Raw genomic sequence first — 19,812 nt, forward strand, 5'->3', positions numbered from 1 at the left:
GACATTTTCAACTGGAATTATGACTAGCCACAATTAAATGGAAGATAGCTCAAACTGGAACTGAAGTTTTGTTTATTTTGACTTGTTTTATCTTATGTTTTTCACTATACAGTTCTAGCATGGCTCGGTTCGACTTGGTTTGGTTGTTTTCCATTAAGGATAGTAACTGGTCCCTGTTGCTTTTTTTAGTACCTGCTCTGGTGAAGCTACCGATACTAAATGTGATGTTGTCAGACTGCCGGCCATTGATTGGAGAGTGTCGTCACTGAAAAATACAAAACTGGACTGGAGCTAAATTTGACTTTTTAAAATTCCAATAATCAGTGTTTTTGGGGGAAAAAACCCTTTTAAGTGACTGGGAATTAATGTTTCATATAATGTTTTGGCTGGCCTTAAAGATTGTACTACTCAGAATCAAGCTGCAAATGAAGCTATTATGGTTATGGTTGAGTAATCATTTGTCAGCTGACCCAAAAAAAGTTCGACAGCTGTTTTGATAATTGTTTATATAATCCAAGCATTCAGCCTCCACTAATTAACACATAACATTATTTGAAGTTGTTGCTTCTGGCTCTTCTTGGTTATTGTAATATGCATGTCTAATTGTTTTCATGATCAGTCAATAAAATACCCATCGGGTTAATCCATAATAGAAAAGCTGTCATTTTATTTTCCCTCAACCGTCTGCAAACAATGTACTAAGTCACCGGTGACTGATTGATATCCAGCTCTTTTCTTGTGAAGTGACCCACTTGTAAAGTTTTGGTAGTAAAAGTGAGAGAGGGATAAAAATAGAGCCAATAATCTTTGTCCACATTCCTATAGGTTACCTCAAGGTTAACAAGCAGTGGTGTTTTCTGACAGCCCTGAAGGTGAGACTCAACTAAAAACAGACGAAAACCGTTGATTACAATTGATTACAATTCACATGTATAAAATAAACAACTCCCAGGTTGAATAAAGATTCAAATAAACATCCAAAAATATAGAGGGCTTGACCTCAGTAGCTATGAATCTGACCACGTATTTATAAAACCATGGCACCTAATACTTCAAATTCAAGGTTTCATGGCTACATCATTGTTCCATGAGCAAAATGTGTAAAAAATCATAAGTATCATGTAACCTTTAAATGTACCATTTGTATTCAAGTTGATTAATGATAACAGTATTAATGTGTTTCAGTCAGGAAACAATAGAACCCTTTTATAACAGGTGTATTGTGTTTATGTGTTGGACAATAGAATATTGTATACGACTTCCAAGACAGGTGGAAAACAAAATTTACACTTGTTCAGAGTCTGTCATATGTCAGAAGTCAGAATTTGAGTTATCAAGTATCATCACTGTAATTCTTTAAATGATCAGTCTCTAAATAAGACTTTATAAAAGGGAATATAATAGTTAAATTGTAAAAATATAAGCACCGTCTTCACCATAAAATAATCTGTGTTACATACTGTAATTAATATTCCCCAGCACATTCAGTCCAAGGTGGGGCATGCATGAAGTACCTGTTGTAACCACTAGATGGCAGACTAGTCCAAATGTTCATGAAAAACTCGTCCCTACCATGAGCATGGTCTGAGTTTAACACAATGTTTGCAAGTGATGCAGAAGAGATGTGTCTGCTACACAGGACAACAGTGTCTATCTATCAAGGGTCTTATTATTTTAAAATGTGTGTTATCCCTGCTTTTTGAATTGAATCAACGCAGTTTAACACAAACACAACAAGCACCCTTTGACCCTATGTGGGACGTCTGCTGATGAAGCTTTGAGTCTAAACGATACATTGCGTTCATTGCTGAAATGCTTTAGTGGGTAGGTTAATGACACAGTTGTGTAGAGAGAAAGAAAGAAAAGAAAAATGTGGGCAACCGTCATTTCTGCAGAAGGCTTATGCTTTGGTTTCTCTCGCTGTCTGCAGGACAACGCACTGAGGTAACCTCTGTTTATGTGTTCACAGTTAATCACATTTCAAAAGTCTTCAGATCAGCTACACGGCGCGCCATTACATAAAAGTGACACCACGTAATTGTCAACAGAAATCCCAGAACAGGCAAAATAAAGACGTGTCCCCACATTGTCACAGGATCATTCTGTTGTCCCACAACAGACTTGTGTAATGCAGTGTATAAATAAATAGGACGGAGTGCATCAACTGCACTTCGACATATGGGAACACAATTCCCAGCTTTGTCGTGACCTCTTGATCTTGTTAAATTTAATTAAAATGATTCCTGAAATGTCACTAAACATATTATAATTTCAAAGAAATATGAAATATTTATAGATCTAAAGTTGAACTAGGCAGGATTGTTACCCTAAATTAACACTTAGAGCGGCAGCACATGGTACATTGCTGTGGGAATAATACACAACTCCTTATGTGGACAGCCCGAGGGGTGTGTGTTTACAGGTCACATATTCAGGCTTTAAAAAATGCACAAGTTTGTTGCTCTCACAGTAATTAAAGTGGAACTATGCAGGATTTTTACCCGAATTTAACATCTTTAGAGTCACTGTGATGGTTAAATGTCTTGTTGCAGGGAGGTTGGGGGCTGTCTCTACTGTCGCTACTGTCTGTTCGTGGAAAACCATCCTTTCAAGATCAGGGCTGCCGACCTGGAGTCCTCAGAATCAGGAGGTCTTGTGAAATCTTGGGTCTTGTGAGAAACACAAATTGCTTCACAGAACTACACACACGCCCTTCAACCAGGGTGTGTGGAGTGGCTCAGTGGTTAAGACCGGTACCCTGTGTGAGAAAAACATCATGGTCGCAAGGGTTGCAAGTTTGACTCCACCCCTGGCCTGATTGTACTCACTTCCATTGTAAGTCGCTTTGGATGAAAACGTCTGCAAAATGACATGTAATGTAACGAGGCACTGGCTATAAGATCAAAGCAGCGATAGCTTTATTTTAGACGTTTATCATGGCAGAACTGGCGAAAAAGAAGCTAAGAACACTGCTGTCGGAGGAAGCGAGGAAGAGGAAATGTCTGTCTGACTGAGCGAGGGGCCACACATGAGAAAATATCAGACAGCTTTTTGGGTTTTTTTGACTAGAGTAACTTGAAAAAAAAATGAATGCAAAACGGATGCTGACCGGCATGGACATGACTCCATGGCTTGTGTCACCAACTCCGTTGAAAATAAATGCACATGGCCAGGAGACGGGAAGGGAGGGGGGAGCATCAGTGGTGAGGTTTTATGGCAAGTGAGGATAAAGCCGTAGACAATGGATGGATAAATGTTTACGGTGGTGTCGTAAAAATATGTACTCCAAAACTGCAGGGGGAAATCTGTAGGGAAAAAGGCAAGAAAATCCACCAGACAGGCCTGCTTTAATTACATAAGAGAAGAGAGACTCAGATCAAGATGACACATCGAGATTCACTGCTCCATTATAGAGAGGGATCACACATGAAAAACTGTATATTACAGATAAATAAGTGTTATAATACTTATCTTACTTGACATCTGTGTGACCCAAGTGACTGCAGAGACCAGAAACTGTCTGTGTTTTCTTTTGAAAGGCTTCTCTAACAATTTAGTGCTGCACTTGAACTAAAATAAATAAAGTCTGTGGTCTCACAGGAGTCATAATAGTTGGACACTGCAGGAATCAGCTTACTGAATTGCCATATACAAATATCATACTGTATATTGCTTGGGAGCTACAAAAAACAAATAGTCTGGTCCTATAACATGGATGTCTCTGACACGACACATATGTCTTCAATGGAGGAATGACATGGTCCATTTTCCCCTTGGTTCCACAATTTGCACCTTAACCAGAACTAACCCTAAACTTAACCAGTTCCTCAGAAATGAGGCTGACTGGTCCTGACAAGTTCAGTGTTTTTATACCAGAAAAAGAGTCACAGTCCATAAGAGAAAAGCATTCCGCTCTGGGCGTACACCTTCCCAAACACCCAGGACAGTCTGTTCATGTCAAGCATTTCCCGAAGGAAAGTGTCATGGCTACAACCTTTATTCTCTTTGTACACTCTTGATCACAAAGACTAGAATGCGCTTATCGCACCAACTGTCCACAGAGGAGTTCCTCCCTTAACTGACTCACACTCACCTGCCACTTAATGAGATGCAGAAGCCGCGATATAAAGTGGCACATACCTTGGTCGTCTTTCTATGATTCCAAGCCACTCTGGGAGTTCTCCCCTGACCTCTGGCATCAGCAAAGCATTTTTTTTTCACAGAGAGAATTGCTGATCACTGGAGATTTGACCTGTTTTGGACCATCCATCCATGGTCCATCCATTTTCTACCGCTTTATCCTCCACACGAGGGCCAATCGCAGCTGACATGGCTAGGTGGGGTACAGTTCTCCAGTCCATCGCAGGGCCACATATTGAGACAAACAACCATTCACTCCAATTTATAGTGTCCAATTGACCTAATTACCATTATCATGCATGTTTTTGGACTGTGGGAGGAAGCCAGAGAAGAGCCAGAGTTCCGACCTGTGTCTTCTTGCTGTAAAGGCAAGAGTGCTAACCACTTCACAAACCGTGTGGCCCCTGTTTCAGAACATTCTCTCTAAACACTAAAGGCGATTGTGTGTGAAAATCCCAGTATATGACCTAACTTCCCTCACCAACACACCATGCCACGTTCAAAAGTCCCTCACATCCCCTTTCTTTCTCATTCTGATGCTAAGTTTAAACTTCAGGAGGTCGTCTTGACCATGCCTGCATGCCTAAATGCACTGAGTTGCTGCCATGTGATTGGCTGATTAGATATTTGCATGAACAGTTGAACAGGTGTACCTAACGAAGGGGCCAAATAAAGTGATCGTATTCGTTAGTGTTTGCCTCGGTCTACAAGGATTGGGAATGTATGGCCTGTGCACAGAGTTACAGAAACAGGTATGCTGACATTTTCCTTTTCTCCACTCCTTCCCAGAACTCTCCCCTGACACTCTCTCGTTTCACAGCACTTCTTTTAACTTCCTGACAGCCAGGAAGGAAATCTCAGGGGCAGGAGGTGCATCACGCTACGTCTTTCCCTCTCCTCCTCCCTCTCCTCCTCCCTCTGCTCTTCATTATTGCACGAAAGTCAGAGCTGGTTTGGATCAGTTATTTCAGGCCGGCTAGAACCTGTGTTTCTCAGAATAATCCTCCATCATCGCCCGCAACTGAAACTCTAGCCGGCTCTTGATATAGACCCATGGTCAGCACTGGCTCTGATATAGGATTCTAGCACCTGAACACTCTCAGGCTCCCACCCAACATGGGACCTGTTGAACCGGCTCACCCCTCTCAGACAAACTCACACCCCTGAGGATATCAATATTTATTATGATCTCATGGTACAACGCTTTATCTAAATCCTTCTGCCACACCAATGCATTTGTTTACACGCGGCGTGTCTTCACTTAGCCTTGCAGAAACTACAAGTGCAAACTTTGTCTGTAAGTCGGTCTTTAAGTCCAGCTCTGTACTTGTTGGTCTGTTTGTGTCATCAGTTTTTCCTGGCGTGGTTCGCCAAAGCAAAGCATAATTAAACTCTAAAACAGGAGCAGTCTCCTTGTTCTACTTTCATTGGAGATGAATGCACATGTTTCTCTAAAGGGCAGAGGCAGAGTAAGACATGCCTCTTCCTCTTACCCTCCATCAGCATAAGTGAACGAAGCCCCCCTGATCACCAGGGGAGCCCCCATTAGTGTTGAGAAAAAAAATAATTTTATATATATTACAAAATCTAGATATCTTTAGATATTGAAATAGTGTTGGGCTGAAGTTATTTGGTTTTATTTTGGAGTTGAAGATTGCTCATTTAGAGCACATTTGCACATCTGTTCTAAGTTTAAAAACCAAAGTCATTAAACCGGTTTACTGGTTTAATTCAAGTTCCGTTTCACCACATTTGTGGCACTTTTTCATGACACAGTTCTAGCACTACTCGGCTCTACTCGACTGCAGTGACTCCGTTTTATATTCGGAGTCCAGCTCTCCCTGGATCCTCTCATCAGCCACCAAACACAGGAACGTATTTGTTTGCTGTAAAGCTCTTGCTGGTTTAAAAAGAAATTGGGTTTGATTCTCGTGGCGGACATTGTGCTCCTGACTCTTCCAGTGACGACACTCTCTGACCAATCAGTGGCTGGCAGTCTGTTGACGTCACATTTTGGTATCGTCGCAGCACGCTTGCATCCCTGCCAGAGCAGGTACTAAAAAAAGCAGCAGGTACTATCGCTAATGGAAAAGCAAAAATTGGAGTAGAGTCCAGTCGAGTTGAAATGAGTGAGAATGGAAAAACCCTATTTGTGCTTCACTTTGAATATGAAAGTGCAAATGAATACTTGACCACTTTAGTGATTTTACTGGCCTCTAGTACGCTCTCACTCTCACTCTCATTTTCACACACATGCACAAAGTCATAAAAACCCTATAGCGAGAGGAGCCACGGATGTCCAAAGCTCCAAAGCAGTCCAGTCTTGTGATGAGGTGACACAGTTTTCAAAGTCACGAGGCCATCTGAAGGTGGAAGTGCACCACAGTCTGTAGGACATTTCTGTTTTGTCTGCTGAATATAACGTATCAATACATCTCACTCACCGTATATTTAAGTATAATTGCAGTGCTGCACTTTTTCCTGCCAGGGTTTTGAGGACCAATAACAAACACAGTAACCGCTAAGTCACACAAACACAGACATAACATAGGCTTTTTGAAGGTCCCACAAAGGTCTGGACAAGCATCCACACAAAGGACGCCGTGTATAGCTCGTCATCCATGAAATGGCTGGCCTCATCTATAGTCCTGCAGGGAGCATGTGACCACCACTGGAATCCCCCCCCCCCCCCCTTCATCTACAAGCAGAGACTGAACCTTTGAGGTCCGTGCCTGCAGAAGCACGAGGGCCTTCAGTGGTCCTGTGTGATCTGGAGCTGAGAAGAGAGGGCAACCTTTTTTGGGAAGGGAATATTAAAGAGACAGAAGTGGAAACATGGATGTGATGAATCAACAATTAAAGATGAAAGTGTAAACTGGTTGAATCTACCAGAAATAGGAATCATAGTATCTTTCTGGGTTAGTAGGACAACATGTTTGCGGTCACGTTTTTGTCACATGGACATTCCTGTCTCCAGCCCCCGAATAAACAAGCAACTGATTGATGATAGTGGACAATTATTCAGCCTACGTCAGTCGCCAGGTCATCTTCTGCTCTACTCAGCTGTAAAGAATGCCCTCATTTCATTTCATATCTGCAAACAAACAACCGCACACACACACACACACGCACACTCTTACACTTGCTCCTCTTTTTTCAGTCACATACTTGCTCGTGTTTATTTCTCACATTCACACACATAATGACACACTGGTCTGAGTTTGTCCAAGCAGTGATGTGGACGCTCCAGTTATTCTGCTCGTAAAGGTCCAGTGTGTACATAAAGTATTTTAAACATAAAGTTATTATTGAATTGAATTGAATGACTTTATTCCTCCCCCAGGGGGGAAACACACAATACTTATACTTATACTTTTCTTTCCATTTTTAATATGTATATATATATATGTATGTATTTTATTGTACAATCACTTGAATGTATGACTTGTTGTCACAGAATGAACCCTAACCCTTTGATGCTATCTGAAGGCTGCCATAGGTTCTCCATACATGCAACGTGCAACGTCACCCATAGATGTCGCTAAATCCTAGACACTGCACCTTTAAGTTATTCTGTCAGTCACAACAACGACATGCTGCATTTTCCCCTAATAATTCAGCACAGGCTGTTGACCCACTCTTGGATGAATAGTACACACTCCAAACAATTGCGATGGAAACAGAGTCAGGGAAAAAAGACTGACATTTATACATCGTGTGACTGAAAATGTCCGAAATGGAGGACAAGACCAAAGCAGTAACAAAACTCATATTATGACGTTGCTTGACGCTTTATTGTAAGTTGCACCTTCTCGTCCTTCCTCTGTGGCGACTCGAGCCTTTGCGACCAATTCTGGCTTCACAGCAGTGGCTGAAAACACAAATAAATGCACATTTTCTTTTACCAAATTTTCAAAAAGTTAGGTCAAATATCGCAATACATTTTAATAAAAAAAAAAACTGGCCATAGAGACATCAGAGTGTGTCGACCAGGACTTTGCCTGTCACGGCCCAGTATGATGACCTACATTAGGATCAGCTGACTTCCAATGGCATTTGAAAACAATAGACAGTAATAGGGTAAACATCACTTGGTTTTTGCAGCTGTTTCCATTCTTGACAGACTGACATGAAGGTCACACTGCTGTGTTTTACACATGTTCCACTTCCCAGGACTGTAACACAAAATATTATATTATTTACTATATTAATTCAAGTCATGTTATTTATATAGAACATGGTCACAATGCATGCTCTGCTGTGTGAGTTTCAGGCATCCATCCTTTTCTTTTTCCACCCGTCCGTCTGTCTTTCTCCCTGCCGGTGGAGGCTCTTGTAATCCAATAATCCATCTTAATCTAAAGTGAGATTATGTGAGGTGAAAGAGCCACTTTGTGATTATCCTCCAATTCAAATCGGTCCGTGTTTGTTTTATTGTTTTTTTTGTACGTGCATGTGTGGATATATACGTGCACAAGTGTGTGTGTGTTTGTGTGTGTGGGTTGGGGGGGGGTATTAGTGCACTGGTCCGTCTTTAATGAGCAGCTGTTCGCGCAGCCTCCGGGTTGGCTCTTCATCCCTTTCCTCTGTTCTGTGCATTAGCAGAGGTCAGCGCCATGCTCTCTAATCCTGCCAGTCTGATCCGCATCACGTTTCACCTCCTACACTCAATACCTACTGCCCCACTGCCCCTATGTGCCTGCTCAACTCGTCTCACGACGCCCTTCGCGGTTTGTATCATGTACTCACCTTGTCATACCTGAAACACCCGCCCACCTGCCCGCCATACTGACATACCCGTCTGTAACACTGACCCCGGCGTACTCATCAAATCAAAGACAGACGCACTAGGATGTGGCCCCTACATGGGACAACTCAATTTAATCGTCATCCTCTCTGGTCTCGTCACTCATCGCGGAGCTGAGCAAAATCCGCCGTGAATTACTATCGGACTGGTTGGTCATGTGTTCCTAGAGTCCTGTGCAATTGCAATCCTCCACTCTGCACTATTTTTAAGCTGCCCAGCTGGCACTACTGCCCCCCAAACACCACCACCAGCACCACCACAGATGCACCCACCCACCCTCATTGATGTGTGCATGTGTCAGGCTGGTACGATGGTCCCTCTCCCTCCACTATGCCCTTGTACGGTTGCATGAACCACAGATCAGCTGTGGATTTCCATTCCTGGAGCCCACACCTCAAACATGCATTTCCCTCGGCCAATATCACGTCCCGTCATGCCTTCTGCCCACTGCTTCTCCTGACACACTACACATACAGTATGTCCACGTGGACATGCAGCACAGGATCTTTAAGACGTCAACTCAAGCCATTTTCACCCAAGTGACATAAATAGACATCCTTATGGACTCTTAAGTCTATACAAGCTATACTGTAAAGTATATACCGAATGCTGCACTGGCTGCCTCACGTTCCAGTGTACATCTCGCCAACTGACAGGATTAGCAACGTTAAGCCCTGAACTCTTGACCTCTGGAGTCAATGTAGCCACAGACCACAGAGGCTACCTCTGCTCGGGCCTGCAGGCCTCACACCACTTCATTTTGTGTGTGTCTTTATGTGTAGTTGTGTCTTCGCCAGGATCTCGACTCTGACCTTGAGTGAGTGCATCAAGTTGCCACCGTGAGCCAAGGTTCACCCCTCTCACATGTGGACACAAGTGCCTGGGGCGTAACATTGGACAATTACTGTTTGGATGAACATTTCTGGCGAGGAGCTAGATATGAAGACCTTTAAATATAAGACTGCAGCCTGTAGCCAGTGAGCTTCACTTGGCATTATGACTGGAAATAGGGGGGAAACAGCTAGTCTGTCTCTGTCCACAGGTAACAAAATCCAAGGGTTATGTGCCGGAGTGTTGTCTGCTTAACTGGTTGCTAGGCAACATGCTCCCGTGCCTGGTTAGAGTTAGTCTCACACATGTAACCCCTGATGAAAATAAAAACAAGACAGCAATTTATCATTTTCAACTTTTGTATAAATGAATTAGACATTGTATAATATGCTAATTAGGGAACTTGAGGAGAGGCGATCCAGACTTTGCTGGCGGCAGCCTTTGTACTGAATGGACTAAATAAGAGGTCTCAAACTCACGGCCCACGGGCCATGTGTGGCCCCCGCCAATCAATTTCATGCAGCCCGCCACCTTAATGTCTGTTTTTGATATTTATGGCTTCCCTTTGCATCACAAATGTCTTTTATTTTGAACTGTGTATCATTCCACATGAAAACAAACACACATTCTGAAATTAGGTTAATTAATATAAATGTTTTTGTTTTTTTTTCATTTGACCATATAGCATGAAGTCTCACTTCACGCAACACTGATCTTATCAGGACCAGTGGTCCTCGTGGAGACCAAAACCTGGTTCTAATGACGCAGAACCCCATTACTAAGGAACTAGTTTAAGTTTAGGGCTGAGATTTGAATTGTGCCAAAAGTCAATGCAGTGTCCTAAGAAGAATAGCAATGCAAAGTTCTCTCTCTCTCTCTCTCTCTCTCTCTATTTCTCTGTGTGTGCGTGTGTGCGTGCGTGTGTGCGTGCGTGTGTGTGTGTGTGTGTGCGTGTGTGTGTGTGCGTGCGTGCGTGTGTGTGCGTGTGTGTGTGTGTGCGTGTGTGTGTGCGTGTGCGTGTGTGTGTGTGCGTGTGTGTGCATTGCAGACAAAAAACAGGGTGGGGGATAAACAACAAAGACAGTTTCCTCAGCTAAGGGCTATCATTTTGTCGACTGAGGGAATTCCTCTTGTCTCCTTTCCTTTCCTCTCTCGTTGTCCCCTCTTGTCCTCTTGTCTCCTCTCCTCAGTGGAGCAGTGTGTTTCCTGTCAGAAACAGACGGAAACTGGCCCTCCTCACTGTGCCATGGAAAAAGCTCTTAGCACAACAATTCACCGAACAGCTGCTGCAAGGAAAGAGGACGTCTGAGGGAAGGATTTGGACACACACACATACACACACACACACACACACACAGTCCCTACCATGTACACAATATTGCGTACACTTTAATCATTCCAGGGAACGTTTCAATGGCACGCCTGTCTCTTGTGACAAAATAACGTAGTGTGTCATCTTCAAATTCGATTTGCTATAATCAGCACTTAATTGGCTTTCCAAGTAGCCGCTATTATGAGAACAGTCAGAATAGTGACTGAAGCTCACTGAGCAGTTGTTGTTTACCAGCACGACAGTAGCGCAACATGGCCATTTCATAATTGTTGGAACATAATATGGAACCTGTGCTCCTAACAACATTAGTGGTGCGTCTGTGTGACAGTACAATGGACAGTAAACAATATGTCTGTGTTGGGAACATATTTAAATTCAAACGACAAAGAAGGGAGGGAGTGGCCAGCACCAGACATACTGTAGGGATATTTACTTTTAGTTGTGATGTAATGATGGTTATTGTGAGCGAGGTATGTAAGTAGCCAAGTAGTCATTCTAACCCCAAAACCAGGTCTTAGCCCTGAAAAGGCCCAGATGTAACATTGTGGGGCCCCAGACAAAATGTCCGCACGAGGTCAAATTGACCTCACAAAAGATAGGTTTGTACATTTTCTGGATCTCACAAAGATACATGTTCATGTCCTAACCAGAGCTGCAGAAATTGCTTTCATTCACATTGATCATAGGATTTTCTCATAGACACGGTGACCAACAACTGTCCAAAGTCAAAGTTCACACCAGTAGATGACTCTGAACATTCCTGTTATGTCTTGTCCACGAAATATGAAACCAACCATAAATATCCCGTTTACCCAGCAACAGTGTCCAGATTCTATGTGCCTTACCTGACAATAGTGCAGTGTGCACCAGATCCATTAGTGACAGTGAATACAATACATGCAACAAATAAACAAAATACTATGTGTGTAATGTTGTTACTTCTTTAGGATCTTCTCTGGTTTCTACACTGACCTTTCCAGGACCAGTAGTCCCAATGGTGACCAAAGCCTGGTCCTAATAAGGTTGAAATTTAAAGTTATGGTTACAGTTAGGGACAATGCTTTGTTTAGGCTGTCCAAATGATTGGAGGTCACTGTAGTCTCCTAAGAAGAACACTTGTACAAACCAATGTGTGTGCGTGTGTACACATGTATTTACAATGTTACGTCTAGGCCTTTTCAGCGTTAAGACCTGGTTTTGGCCTTAGGGTTAGAATTAGGTTCAGGTTTGGGTAAGGGCTACAGTTAGGCACTTAGTTGTGGTTAGATTAAAGAGCTAGGGAATGCATTATGTCTGTGTCCTCACTTAGATAGCAATATAAACAAGTGTGTAAGTGTGTGTGTGTGTGTTAGAGAGAGAGAGAGAGAGCAACAACAATATTAACCTCGTGTTTTACAAAGTCCTCTGAGGACACACGTTGGGCATGGCTGACTGGAGAGACTATTGTATCTTCCAGGGGTAATGGGGGAACATTTGAGGACATGCAGTCTCCGCCTCCTTTTTTGTTGTGTGTTTACCACAGAGGGTGAACTATGAGCACTGGCTTCGAAACACAATGCACTGCATTTAAGTCTCTAACAAAGCCTATTATCTTCATTCTTTAATTTGATATAGATTTTCCAAATGCACACCTCATCACATTTGAAACAATAGGTGACAGAGGCGTCCGATGTTCTCCTTGTTCTCCATTTACCAGCTGTGCAATATACAGTACATAACGACTGTGGATCAGTGGTAGAGCGAGTCGTCTTTCAACTGGAAGGTGGTGGTGGGTTCGATTCATTGGACAAGACACTTAACCCCCATGTTGCTCCTGATGGCTGTAAGTGTTTTACACTTTGGGCCCTTAAATACGTATATATACACACAAAATATGTGTGTGTATATACAGTATATATACATATATACTGTATGTATGTAATATATCATGTTTGCATTTTGCTATGTCCCTCCTCAAAATAAATAGATGTGCACATTAATGCATCAGAAAGAGGGAAACATGAGCAAACGGTAGCATTGGTTTGGTTTTGTGCCACATTAAGGAGCAAGTCAAGTCAAGTCGATTTTGATTATATAGCACAAGATCACAAACACAGTTTGCCTCGAAGGGCTTTACAGCCTGTACAGTACATCCTTCCAGCTTCACGTCAGGTACAGGGAACAGCCCAAGAGCCGTCCTGAGAGAGGACAGACAGACGAGCATGTACATGTGACACCTACACGTGTCACAGGTACGGAGCAAACAAACAAATTTAGCAGATTACAGAGTGGAATGATAAAATACTGAAATGTAAAATGCAGAAAACAGCGGGGAATTGTAAGAGAAGCTAATAGAAGCGAGGCAGATAGTTACAGTGACTGGAACATCAACTGGTATTAATACCAATATCAAAATTAGTATTAATGAAGATGGCATGAGCACAAGGCTCACAGTTACAGGTCCATGCTAGGGACCTTTCTTAACCGACAGTACACAGTGCAACTGCTGTGGCGTGATAAAGTGATAAAGTCAAACAACAAATCACATAGGCTTAATCAGATTCTGATCAGTTTAACCACACATAAGCTGGGTTCCAGTTACATAGAAGCAGGGGGGGGGGTTAATCAACCACCATGATTAACTCACAAACAATGCAGTTTACATTGCAATGCCTGTCATTTGCATAAAGGAGATAAACAGTCGAACGGAAACATGTTTTGCAACCAGCAGTGTAATGACAGGCCCCGAGCACACTAGTCACTAATAACAAAGTACAGCACACACACACACAACAATGTGGATTTTACTTTGAGAGCGATCCGAACAGCACTCAGGTAAAGTTCAACGTCACCGTAGCGCTGCTGCACGTCACAATAATGCACCATGTCGTTAAGAAAAAGACGAAACATAATAGAATTGAGATTTTTTACTGCATTACTTAATAATATTTATTAATTAAGAAATGTTTTTTTGGACTTAATGTAGTTAAGGTGGCCTATGGTGGTATTGTTCTGCAGTCATGATGAAACAATGCTTTGAATGACAAAAACTACCCAGTCAGCATGTCCATATGGGCCCCATTAGGGTTATATTCAGGCTGACAGTATGGGTACCAGGCGGATTTTTCCATGGTTTCTATGGTGGTCCCACCCAGGATTGTCCTCTTCAAGCTCACACCCTTTCCAGGCTACCTGGGTACTAAGTGGGTACCAAGTGAGCTTGGGCTTTAAGGTCCCATATGGTTTCAAGTAATATGGTCAAAGCCGGCTGGGGCCAGCATGGAAACCATGGTGAAACCCGCCAGGGACCCATACTGTCAGCCTGACTATAACCCTCATAGAGTCCACATGCTGGCTGCGTACATGTTTGAAATGAAATGTATACATGCACTTCTTTGTTTATTAGTCAAACAAGACCAGACTGGAAATTAACCTCCATGGAGGTTTTGAGTAGGAGGGTTCATAGATGTTGTTTTGATGTGGCCTTGGAGCTTCTTCTCAGTGTTGCTATGCAGCCGTGCTACCTTGAGGCTATAAGAGAAGTGGAAAGACGAAAACACACGCAAACTTACACACATGCACATAAACACACACATACAGAGAAGGAGGCTGACAGTCCGATACATCTCTGAGGACAAGGGATGAGTCATCCTCTATTCCGGTCCCAACTCTGACCCAGGCGGGTCCTGTAAACAAGACAAGGAAACTGAAAACCTAAATATGGGGGTTGCATATGCAGGCGGAAAATACGGTAACTGTAGGGACAAGCAGACCGCTAAAGATTCAACCAGTAAGAAGAAGTTAAAGGTCGCCACGGAATGCCTTTTGCAGGGAAAACAAATAGCGCTCGCTCGGGGCACAGCCAGCTCCTCTAGCCAGCAGGAATGTAGATTGGTGGGTTGGGTGGGCAAATGTTCCTGGAGCACAACTCCACCTCTCCCAGCGATTTGCATCTGTTCAGCCTGTAAAGACATGTGCTCAGCTGTGTGTGAGTGTGACTGCAGTGTGAGCTCAGCTGTGCGTGTGTCATTGTGCGCATACGAGTAAAGAACAGTGCGCTGAAGTTGCTGCTTTTGTGCATGTGGGGGCATGTGTTGCCTCTGTGTGTGTGTGTGTGTGTGTTTGTTTGTGTGTGAGTGGGACTAATGTGACATTCTCCTGCTGCTTCCATCGCCTGGTTCGTACCTCAGCTGTCCCAGTGGACCAACGCCAGCCGACACACATAGCTCTAGTGTGTGTCTGCACTCCCTGACCCAGGACTGTGTGTGTGTTTATAGTCGGGTGCATGTGTGTGTGTGAGATGATATTGTCTGCACCAAGTGGAGAGGTGACACACTGGTCTGGTCGAAGCGTTGGTCAAGATAATACAAGTTTAAGCCGTTTAAGGAGAAAAAAACAAAAACAAAAGAGAAAAAATGTTTTTTTTATGGGCAAAAATGTGAGCAAACAAAGCATAAAAGCATTTCAATCCCTCAGGGAAACCCTTCAAGTTTGCCAAGACACGTTAGTCACTTTGTCATCTTACTGCTAAATACAGGTTATGCAAACTTTTCTGCTGGAGTTCATTTACAAGGAGGGTGAAGAAAACTCGTGGTTAGCAATATTTTGGTCCCACCTACTGGTTATACCATAATATATCCATAACATGTCTAACGCAATGCAAGTGTTAATCAGGTAGAACCTGAAACTGGATCATTCACACTAAACAGACAGTAGCGACAGCCCCCAACCTCCCTGCAACAAGACATTTAACCATCACAATGACTCTAAATCCTGCATAGTTCCACTTTAATTACTGTAAGAGCAACAAACACAAGTTCTGTGAACTGCAGTTTTATTGGAACAAATCAAACCTAACCACAGCACGTACAAGCGATTGTCCTGCTCTGACTCCGTTTGGCAGCAAAGAGGAGAGTTTATGTGTGGGTCAGAAAATAGAAGTCAGTGTGCCAAAGTGGATGTAGGGACAAAGGAGCTTTAGACCATATGGTCAGAAGGTGACTTGGTTGGTGACTTATTGGATTGAACTAATCTGCCTTTACATGAATAGGAATACAAGGAGTGAAGAGAGAGGAGACTGCACCATTCACATGTATTATAAAGCAGTTAAGATGAAAAACTAAAACATATTTACGAGGCTAAAACTAGAAAATAGAAAGCGCTTTCTAAGGAGGGATAGTTACTGACAGAATATCAACACTGACTTCACTGCACGTGCAGCTGTTTCCCTGGCCTTGCGTGGGAGTCAGACACTCTATATCTCGCTGATAACATGGCTGCCAGCCAAGGCCAGGAGGAAGAACAGACTTAAACTACTGAGCAAATGGTACACTTGCTTAATCTAGAATAAACTAAAAATATATGAAGCTTCATCCCAGACAGGCTTTTCCAGCTTAAAACGAAAGTTTGTAAACTCACTCACTCTCCTGCACCAAAGTCCATAGAGAAAATCATCATTTTGTAACTTGTGGGGACACAAGAGCTGCTGATCTACTGCTGTCTTGTTTGGAAAGTTTGGGTCACTTAGGTTTAATCTGAACAAACAATTTCCAACCACTGAAGTCAAAAGATAACATTTGAACTTAGCAATGGAGGCAGCTGTGTAGTGACAACTCCTGTGTGCCGTGATGTAAAGTTGCTGACATTCTCTATGGGGTTTGGTGTGGGGAGAATATGTGGTTTACAAAGTTGAATTTCTAGCTCAAAAAGGCGTGAGAATGAGCGGCAAACATATCTGTAGGTTATTGTAGACTAAAGCAGGGATATTTATTTATGTTAGCTAATATTATTTTAGCCTTTTGTTATATAACCTTCCAAAAAAGCAACTATCAGGCTATCACAAGTTATATAAGGTCAGATTAATATATAATATATAATATAAAGAGATTAATATTTTTTGGTTTATTTATTTAACCTTAGATTAATTTAAGCGTTAATGAGAGGATGCTGTGAACGATAAACCAGATTACCCAGATCAGTAAGAAATGATGAAGATCTGCAAGCAATTCACACCTGTGTCAGATTCCAGTTAACATAGCCAACCGCCCACTCGTCACCTCTCTCTCTTTCGTCTTCTTTTACAGGTGATGTTGCTTAACTGGTTGCTCCTCTTCCTGTTGCATAGATACCTGATTTTATCTTCCCTCGGGACAAACGTCTGCAAGTATAAACATCCATGAATCATCATCAGTGTTACAGGAGATGATCAGTCTACCGTCATTATTGCCATTATTATCATCATCTTCTTTTTCCCACTCCTTTCTTCACAGGAGTATTCCTGTGCATGGACAGACAGATTTGTACAGAGGAAAGGGTGATTATACAAAATAACTTATAACAAATAGATAGGTTTGGTAAAGAAAAACAAGATTATGTGGCCAGAGCAGAAGTAAAACCAATTTAACTGCAAGGAATGTTGAGTTGTACAGAGATTATTCAAGCCAATTATTCAACTAACTTATTCCTGGAGTTCCTAGTCCGAGGAAATGACCTGTGCATGCAGTGAGTCAACCGCAGCACTTTTCCTTTTTTTTGCTTTTCCATTAGTGATAGTACCTGGTACCTGGTGCTTTTTTGTGGTACCTTCTCTGGCGAGGTTCCAACCGAGCTGAGCTGAGACTAAAACGTCAAAAAATACCTAACTGTAGATCTTAAAAATCCCCAAAACATGCGTTAACCTCCAACATTTAGCAAGGACATTTCTAAAATCTCAATATTTAACAGAGGAGTCTGGTGTATTTAGTGATTTAGTGACAGCACTGACGACAGCATTTTCATTATATAGTAATAACCGAGTAGAGTAGAGCTGAGTAGTGCAAGAACTGTATAATGGAAAAGCACCATTACGCAAAGACAGGAGCAGAATGTTACCACACAGACAACAAGGCTGATGTCACAGCAGGGTAGACACAGCTGCAGCTAGTTTCACACTAGTACCAAACAGTGTCAACACTTGCCTATAAGCTCACTATAAACATGTAGCCATCATTACTTTTATTGGCTGCAGCTGCTCTGGCACCTTTATAAAAACATCTAAGTGTTTTTTGTAAGGTAACATCTCATGTAAAACTGTGTGTAAGAGTTAACTAACTTAGCACTATAGTGTTGCAAAATTCCGGGAAAATTGGAAGCTTTTGATGTGATTTTACGGGAATAAACGGGATATTTTCAAAATTGATGGTTGGAAACTTATATAAATGGTTGGTAAATAATATATTGTAGCATAATCTTGGCTAAAACAGCCAGATTTGATGCAAATACAGTTGAATATCAATGCTATTGCTCAATCACAGGCACAGCAACCTGAACCATCAAAGCCACATGTTAGAGCCCAAGAACTAAATAAACTCAAGTATATTTTGATGATATTATTTGATCTATGGTGTTAAAGTTTCACTAGCAACTATAAAATCAAAATGTATTACCACAGCTAGCTGCTAAAGCAGATGTGCTAAAAGTAAGCTAGGTAGCACCAAGAGACTAGCTTATCATGGTGCTAGCTACCTCGAGTATGATGCTGTTTCCCCTGCTAGACCAGAGGTCTCAAACTCCCGGCTCACACTTTTATTTTGAAATAAAAATATCAAAATATCACCACAAATATTGCCAAATTACTTTGAAAATTGTGTAATTTGAAGGTTATTTGAGTTTGAGACCCCTGTGGTACACAGTTTTCTGTAACCATACAAGAATCATTTCAAGACCATTCCATTTGTTCAGCTAACTATATAGTTAGCTAGATATCAACAGACAGTTTATATACTGTATATGTATATATATATATATATATAAATATATATATATATACACATACACATACACATATATATGTATATACATATCTATACGTATATATATATATACATAAAAGATTCCAAAATTCCCAAACTAAAGTTCCCATGGCTAGTTCCTGGAATAAACCAGTATTGTTCCACACCTTTACAACCCCACTTAGCACTGCTAGATATTCGATGTTGGTATGTTTGAATCATCACAGACATACGTCTGCTCTGTATTCTTCATGACTGTCATAGACGCGCATAATGACACGGCAGTGTCAGTATCACACACTGTCACGAAGTTGCGTCAGAGGGAACTGACTCAAGTGTCCCGATGTTCACAGAATGTTTTGACACACTGTAGTGATTCACTACAGCTACTGAACCAGAGGCTCTCACAGAGATTGCACTTTTGTTTCATAACACTGGTCCCAGGTATCAAGTTGCAGAAACAACTCTGGTTTCAAGAGCTTCGGGTTATGGAATTGTGTTTCTTTTTTAAATCCGCCACTGCAGATCTTCCCACAAAACCGATTTTCACAGAACTGTGCTGAAAGATCAGATAGAAAGTAACCTTTTTAGGGTTAATAAACAGAAATGTTATCCGACTGTGGACGCACTGCATTAAGCGGATCTTGGAAATGTTGCCCTCACTGAACCTGTTTAATGTTGGGTCATGTCCATGCGTGTGCAGAGGTCCCTTAGGGTCTGTAACGTACATTTGTCATTCGCCTATCCGCCCATTTTCACACGGATCCAAGCAGACAAATTTGTGCACAACTTCAGTTTGATTCTGTGCTAACTAACTCCCCCCCCCTCCCTCACTTGGAACAACGCCAGAGCAGGTACCAAAAAAAGCAGTAGGAACCAGGTACTATTCCTAATGGGAAAAAAAAAGAAAGGAATTGACTTGAGAGATGAGTAGGGCTAGAACTAATGGAAAA

At 42.1% G+C, this 19,812-nt stretch overlaps 1 protein-coding gene across 1 annotated transcript in view; it reads right to left on the bottom strand.

The window, feature by feature from the left end:
- The window catches only part of rassf5 (Ras association domain family member 5), a 97,625-nt gene that overhangs the window by 28,413 nt on the left and 49,400 nt on the right, over positions 1-19,812 (bottom strand). The window lies entirely within an intron of this gene.

The sequence above is a fragment of the Solea solea genome, chromosome 6 (assembly GCF_958295425.1).
Source record: "Solea solea chromosome 6, fSolSol10.1, whole genome shotgun sequence".
NCBI classification, from domain to species: domain Eukaryota; kingdom Metazoa; phylum Chordata; class Actinopteri; order Pleuronectiformes; family Soleidae; genus Solea; species Solea solea.